The sequence below is a fragment of the Phocoena sinus genome, chromosome 8, assembly GCF_008692025.1.
Source record: "Phocoena sinus isolate mPhoSin1 chromosome 8, mPhoSin1.pri, whole genome shotgun sequence".
Lineage (NCBI taxonomy): Eukaryota > Metazoa > Chordata > Mammalia > Artiodactyla > Phocoenidae > Phocoena > Phocoena sinus.
The window spans coordinates 7,864,593-7,872,557 of record NC_045770.1 but is presented as its reverse complement, the minus strand read 5'-3'; positions in this window follow the sequence as shown (position 1 = coordinate 7,872,557).

Here is a 7,965-nt window from a genome sequence, read left to right as displayed (position 1 = left end):
GAGCTTAGTTCAACGCCAGCCTGGAATCCTGGACTTTGAGGAGGGTGAGAGTGCTCTGGAACCAGAGGACACAGATCACGGCCAAGCAGATCTGGACTACCCAACAGATATTTATGTACATCCATTGCCACTTATTTCACGAATACCACACAGATTTCTCTGAAAGTTGCTTTTCTCACATAACCTCATGAAAATCCTTCTAATTTATTTGTTCTTAAATTGTGGTAAAATACACATAACATAAAATTTACCATCTTAACCATTTCTAAGTGTACCTTTCAATAGTGTAAAAGTATTCACGTTGCTGTGCATCCGACCTCCAGAACTTTTTCATCTTATAAAACTGAAACTCTGTACCCCTTAAACAATCGCCCATCCCCGCTTCCACCCCAGCCATGGACAGCCACCATCCTTTCTGTTTCTATGAGTGTGACTACTGTAGAGGTGTCTAAAGGGGAATCATACAGCATTTGTCTTTGTGTATTATTCTTTTGTATAGCTGCATAACATTACAGTATATGGATATATGTGTATCCATATATGTGGATATGTGTATCACTCAACCATTACTAGTATGGTGGGAAAACCCGCCACAAAAAATGCTATAAGGAATTTTTTGTATGCATAACCTTGCATACTGGAGTTTGCCGGGGTTTTTTTTCCCCATAGGATAAACTGCCAGACATGACATGACTGGGTCAAAGAGATGCATATTTTTAATTTTTATATATGTGACCAGATCCCTTTCTCAAAAATCCGTGGTAATTCACATACCTGCCAGCTGTGATTAAGAGTGTTTTCTCGGGCTTCCCTGGTGGCGCAGTGGTTGAGAGTCCGCCTGCCGATGCAGGGGATGCGGGTTCTTGCCCCGGTCCGGGAAGATCCCACATGCCGCGGAGCGGCTGGGCCCGTGAGTCATGGCCGCTGAGCCTGCGCGTCCGGAGCCTGTGCTCCGCAACGGGAAAGGCCACAACAGAGAGAGGCCCACGTACGGCAAAAAAAAAAAAAAAAAAAAAAAAAAGAGTGTTTTCTCTCCCACATTTTCCCCAGCCCTTCCCCTTCCCCTTCCTCATTCTTTTTGTTATTCCAATAAATGAAAAGTGATGTCACACTTTTAAAATTTGCATCTTTTTGACTATTAGTGACGTTGAGCATCTTTCCATAAATGTACTGACATTTGTTTTGTCCATGTTCGACTAGGTCATTTCTCTTTCTTATTGTGTGTAGGAACTCTTTGTATATTATAGATGTTAACTCTTTATTGGTGGTAATTGAAGTATTTTCTCCAGTCTATAATTTGTCTTTTGACTTTGTATATGTTATCTTTTATCCTTCTAAAATTTAAACATTTAAAATTTTCCTCTATAGCTTCTGGACTTTCTGCTTTATTTAGAAAAATCTCCTCAAACCCTAGATTGTATAAATATTCTCCTAATTTTTTCCTCATTAAATTGTTTTAAATATTTAAATTGTTTTAAATATTGTTTAAAATTGTTTTAAATATTTCCTTATGAAATTGTTTAAATATAAAACCAATATTTAAATTGTTTTAAATGTTTAAATTTAAATACATTTAAATCTTTCATCTATTTGAAACTTGGTTTTCATAACTCATGAGGTAGAGAGCTTAACCTTGTTTTGTTTTTTCAGACAGACAGCCAGTTGTGTCTATACAATTTATTAAATAAACTATCCTTTTCCCCTCTGGTTTGAAATACCACCTTTATCATATACTATAATCCAGATGTACTGGGATATATTTCTCGACTGGTTTCTATTTCTGTCCCCTGGATCTATTTATCTTGTCCTTTACCTTTAATGTATTATTTGATCACAGAGATTTATAGTTAGTTTTCTTAAGGCCACTTTTACCTAAATATTTCTTCACTGATGTTGTTTTCATCTTTAACATTATACAAATTCCTTCCAGCTGTCAGAGCCTGTGAGTGTCAGTAACTCTTCCAGACAAGCCAGAGTAAGTCCAGGGAAGCCCACGTGCCTTTTCAGAAGCCAAACAAGGCAGAGGCCAGATAGTGATATTAGATGAGCACCTACTATGTGCTCAACACCACTCTCTCCGCTCAAGCTGGGGCTGGAAGACCAGAACTTCCTGCCCCCCAGTGGCTAATACTTTAATAGGAGTCTTGCTTCTCAGCTCCACACCCATCCTCTGTCCACTGCTTTGCGACGCTGACCTTGGGCCCTGTGAGCCCCATTTCTGCTTTGCCAACTGTTTCCTCGCAGATTCCCCAGTAGGAGTTGCTAAAGGGAGGTTGCAGGATGGAGGAAGAAGGGTGGGCATCTCCTTGTGTCTGTGTGTTCTCCGTTAAGCGTCATCTCAACGACGCTTCTTCACCCCAGGCCCACCCTGAAGCTGCAGCTGAATCCAGTTTGCAGTTTTTCCAACACTCGCAGCTTCATCAGCCACCACCCACCCCCACGTCCCTGCCCCAGAGACCCCACCCCGAGCTGGCAGGAGCCCCTTCCTCAGAGGTCTGGGCACAAGCCCAGGGGTCCTTGCTTCCTACTCAGAGCCTCCTCCTCAGAGGTCAGGGTCCCAGGCTCTGGGTCCCCCTTCCTCGAAATGTCTAAGGTTCAGTGATTCCAGCGTCTTCCTTTGTTTTCCCAGCCCCAGCAGTTGCCACCTCCATGACACCTAAGCATTCTCTTGTGCTACTTTTTTTTTTTTAGGTGCGCGGGCCTCTCACTGTCGTGGCCTCTCCCATTGCGGAGCACAGGCTCCGTACGCGCAGGCCCAGCGGCCATGGCTCACGGGCCCAGCCGCTCCGCGGCATGTGGGATCTTCCCGGACCGGGGCACGAACCCGTGTCCCCTGCATCGGCAGGCGGACTCTCAACCACTGCACCACCAGGGAAGCCCTCTTGTGCTACTTAATTAAAAACTTTATATCCAGTTACCAATTCTTTATAGTAAGTTCTCTTCTCAACTGACTGATGGGCCTCTGTCTCCTGTCTGGACCCTGACTGACACAGGTCAGAAAGAATTGAAGTTTTCTGGGGGCCGAGGGCCTGCTTCTCTTGGCCAGCCTGCAGAGAGCTCCCCTGCCTCCTCCATTCCCAGAATTATTTGGCTGCCGGTTGCCAAGGAGATGGCTGACAATTTCCAGTTGCCAAGCCTCCCCCTGGAGCTCTACGGAGACATTCTGGAAACTCCCTCCTCCTTCCAGCTCCCCAGCCAGGGAACTTGGAGAATCAAGCCAGGCTGGGGAGCGGGGGACTGGGAAGGGGGGAGGAGGAAGCAGACCAGGCCTGAAGATGGAGTTAGAGGCAAGAGTTTTCCTTGAGCCCTGGCTTCCTCCACAGACCTCAGTGCCTGGCCTGGCTCCCCCTCAGCCCTGTCCAGACAGACACCCACTGGGTCCAGCCAAGGCTGAATTCTCCAACCAGGCCCTCAATCAGAGAAAGCTGTCCTAACACTGTCACTCCAGACATGATAGAAGCCCCATCGCCAGCTGGAGCAGGGAAGGGCCTGGAACATCTACAGGGGAGGAACCTCAGCCTTGCCCAAGCTTTCCTCTAGCGGAACAGCATTCAACACGCACTCAAACCTGGCGTCACGGCGCAGGCTCCAGGCTATTTCATAATAGACATAACAGCAACGCTAATGATAATAATAGCAGGGAGGTGGGTGTGAATCTCACTCCACAAACTTATGTGTGCAAGAGTGTCTGTTCCTTTATTTCATTAAAATCAAATAAAGTGGATTCCATACTGGAGCCCCTGCCCCTCCCAGGGTCCCAGCAGAATCTTGGAGGTTTATGAGTTAAAACGGAGAAGCTTCGAACCTCGGGTCCCTTATGGTTGCTGCTGACCTTGTTGCCCGAGCCTCCAGGGGGCTCTACACTTCTCTGCCCCCCTGGGTCATGGGCCTGGCCTTCAGATTCATCCTGTCCCAGGGACCCAGGAACCTCTGACCTGTCCCCAGTTCAGGGAAATCTCCTCCTCTCCACTTTAAGTGCCTCCAAATGCTCTTTCCTTTCTCCTGCCCCCCACTTCCACTGAGAACACCTAACACCACTTTTCAACGCGTTTAGGCTTTTACAAAAACAGGGAAATGCTAACTTTGGTGTCAAGCAGCTTTTGCACCTGCCCCGTAAAAATCCCTGAACCAATATGGAACTAAAGACCTGGCTAAAGCTGCTTCATCGATTTTATTTTCACGGAGGTGTTTTAAAGTAAAGATACCATGACATCTCATCCTTGAATATCTTAGTATTCATTAAAAAAACAAATAGAAACATTGTCTTACATAAACACAAAACTATTATCGCACATAACAAAATTAACAACAATTTTCTAATAGCAGCCTCCTTTTATAGGGGAAAAACTGAGACTTGGAGTAAGTCACTTGTTTGCTGTCACCCAGCTAGTGGATGATGGAGCCAGGATCCGAACGCTGATCTGATTCCAAGATCTGCTCTCGTTTCACCCCCTACTTCTGTACAGTGGTTTTTATGCTTTTTGCAGACCTCTCCTACTTCACCACGCAGCCAGCTCTTACAGCAACTCAGAGAAGCGGCTGGTGGGCACTACGACCACATTGTTCATCCATCAGGAAACGGAGGCCCAGAGAAATGGGGTGTCCTGCCCACAGCAGCCCAGGAAGGGCTGTTTGTGGAAGGGCACCGAGAGTGGTCGAGCAGATGGAAGGAGGGCTCGTTACCAGGCAGAGCTGGCACAGACACCAGGCCCCGAGGGGGCTCTACCTCTCCCGCCTCTCCTTCCTTCTTCCCCTGCTCTGTTGTTCTCCCTCTCTTCACCCCTCCATCTAGGGCCCCATTCATTTCCTCTCCGGTCTCCAAGGAGCAGTGTACAAAGTGACTAAGCCGTGACCCCTGCCGGACCCCCTGTCCCTCCTGCCCCCATCCCCCCTCCTCTCAGCCGTGAACGCAGCGGGAGCCATGTGGACTGTGGAGCCTCTGGCCCATTTCCTCTCCAGCCCTCAGCTCATCTCCCGCTGGGGTCCCCAGGGGGAGCCTATGGTTGGCCTCCAAAAAGGCCCACGTGGACACACATGGTAAAGCCATTTATTTCCAGGATCATCTTCTTCCTCTGCTCCAGCCCAGCTGTCCCCATCCTTCCACATTCTGCTCTTCCCAAGGCCTGGGGGTTCAGAATCAGGACTGCAGGTTGGCTCAGAGAAGCAGAGATGTGAGTGCAAGACAGGAAGAGGCCAGGAATGAGAATCCCCTGGCCCCGAGTTTAACAAGGGTCACAGTCTGGCGCGATGCTGCCCATAGCGCTGCGGAGGTTCCTGGAAAGGGAGGCAGTGGCCGGAAACCTGGACAGTTGCTGCAGCCACAGCTCTCCCTCGTCCAAGGATCGGGGAGCCCCACGGAGATGCTGCGTCCTCTCAGAGTGCTGAGTTCTGTCCAGCGTTGCTCATGGGCCTGGGTGAGGGCCCAGCAAAGCAGTGGAGTCAACATGCCCTGGTACATGGTGGCCAGGAAACAAATGTTTACTGGACTGATAAACAAAACCCTAACAGTACGTAACTGAGAAAGATTTTGAGTCTTCTTGTCAGAGAGAAGGAACTTAGCGGTTCCACGGACCCCTGGTCAGCTCAGAGGTGACACAGCTTCAGGTGGGTGGGGACAGAATGGAAGAGGCCCAAAGGTGGGGAGCCAAGTGGGGCGTGGGGAATGAAGCCGTCGGGGGAAAAAGAGGAGAGAATTTGAGCGCGTTCGCGAAATGTGGACAGCAGTGCTGTCTCCTGAAGGGTGGAAAACACATGGCACATCCATCACACGCCTGGCGATGGTTGGGAGCTCAGATTACCACCCAGGTAGAGGAGAGGAGGGCTGGACATGCTGTTTCAAATATTGGATGACTTTCATTTGGAAGAGGGATTTGAATCGTTTTGCAAAGTTTCATGGGAGGAACTCAACCCCTAGAATAGATGTGTCAGAAAAGCAGATTCCAGTTCAACCTAAACACAAAGAGGGCGAGAACGAGCGTTGACTGAACGTGCACTGTGGACCGTGGGCTCACGAGGTGCTGGATGTGTGTGGCTGCATCCTCGCTCTCCAATACCCTGAAGAGGTCGTTATTATCATGCTCGTTTTAAAGATGAGGACGATGAGGCTCAGAGCAGGTGCGTTGCTTGCCCAAGGTCGTGCTGCTAGTACACTGCCCACTTAATGTTGGTCAAGGGGAGAGGCTGAAGGGCACATGTCCCGAAGGCTGCGGTGGGGACTCCTGTGCTGCGAGGGAGGTCCCACTGACCCACTCGGAGCCTTCCGCCTGGTTCCCTAAAACTTCAGCTCAAACTAGTCAAGAGTCTGGGTCCTCAAGCACGTCCTCATGCCTCCTCTTTTCTAAGTTTAGTTGAGAGACCCCTGCAGGCTGACCCCTCGTTGCTCCTGACTCACACTATCTCCTCTCCCTCCCTCCGGAATCTCTGAAAGCAATGAATGTGGGTGCTGATGGGAGCCCTTGGAACCAGGTGGGCTGTGGATGGAGGCCCCACCGTGAGGGTGGAGCTCATAGGGCCTGAGCAGGAGTGGGAGATGAGAAGCTGGGACCAAAACCTGAGAGCCTGCAGCTCTATCTGCTCCAGGGACTCGGCACTGAACACGCCCAGGGCAAAGCATGGTAGGTTATGCTGGCTTAGCTAACGCTCCTTGGGAAAGAAAGGAGGGGAGAAAGGGAGGCGCCAACCGTATACAGCACAGTGCCCTGCTCTTCACTGATGCAAGATTCCACGGTGATGAAGAGGCAACGCTGTGTTCTGAGCACTGAACTCTTCTGTCTCTCAACGGTGAAGGACCGGGACTTCCCTCGTGGCGCAGTGGTTAATAATCCTCCTGCCAATACAGGGGGCACGGGTTCGATCCCTGGTCCGGGAGGATTCCACATACCGCGGAGCAACTAAGCCCGTGCACCACAACTACTGAGCCTGTGCTCTAGAGCCTGCGAGCCACAACTACTGAGCCCGTGTGCCCAGAGCCCGTGCTCCACAACAGGAGAAGCCACCGCAACGAGAAGCCCACACACCGCAACGAAGAGTAGCCTCCGCTCGCCGCCAACTAGAGAAAGCCCGTGTGCAGCAATGAAGACCCAATGCAGCCAAAAATAAATAAATATTTAATAAATAAATACATTAATTAAAAAAAAAGTGAAGGACCCCCTCAGCTCGTCTCTCCGGGGCCCTGAGCTCTGCCATTCCAGTCATGCCTCCTCTTCCCTTCCAGATAGGCTGCAGATCCTGGCCTGGCAGAGCCAGGTGAACTGTATGTGCCAGCTTCGCTGGGCCATGGGGGGTCGGGGGTGGGCTGGGGGCTCAGATATTCGGTCAAACGTTATTCTGGGTGTGTCTGGGAGGGTGTTTCTTGATGAGATGAAGATTTGCATCAGTAAAATGTTCCCCCTCCCACGCACGTGGGCCTCGTCCCATCAGCTGAAGGCCTGGATAGAACAAAAAGTTGACCTTCCCCCAAATAAGAGGGAACTGCTCCTGCCTGAGCACGTGGAGCTGAGGCATCCGTCTCTTCTCGCCCTTGGACTTGAACTGAAACAGCAGCAGTTCATGGGTGTCAAGCCTGCCAGTCTCTGAACCGGAACCTACACCCTCGGCTCTCTCCCCTGGGCTCCAGCTTGCCGACTGCAGACCCTGGGACTTGCCAGGCCCCGTAATCACCTGAGCCAATTCCTTACAATAAGTCTCTTTCTATACACACACATCCTATTGGTTCCGTTTCTCTGGAGAATCTGGACAAGTAACCTCCTTCCCCGACTCTGCCTTCCAGGGTCCCCCATGAGACACAGCGGGTTCAACAGCAGCTCCCAAGTCTTCTGTGATCCTGGGAGAAACAGAAGAGAAAAGGTAGAGAGGCTGGGGGAGAAAAGGTAGAGAGGCTGATTCCACAAGCAGAACAGGTTAACTGCAGGGCCAGCACAAACCCTCGTTACAAGCCAGAGTCTCCTTTAAAGTTTTCCTGATTAA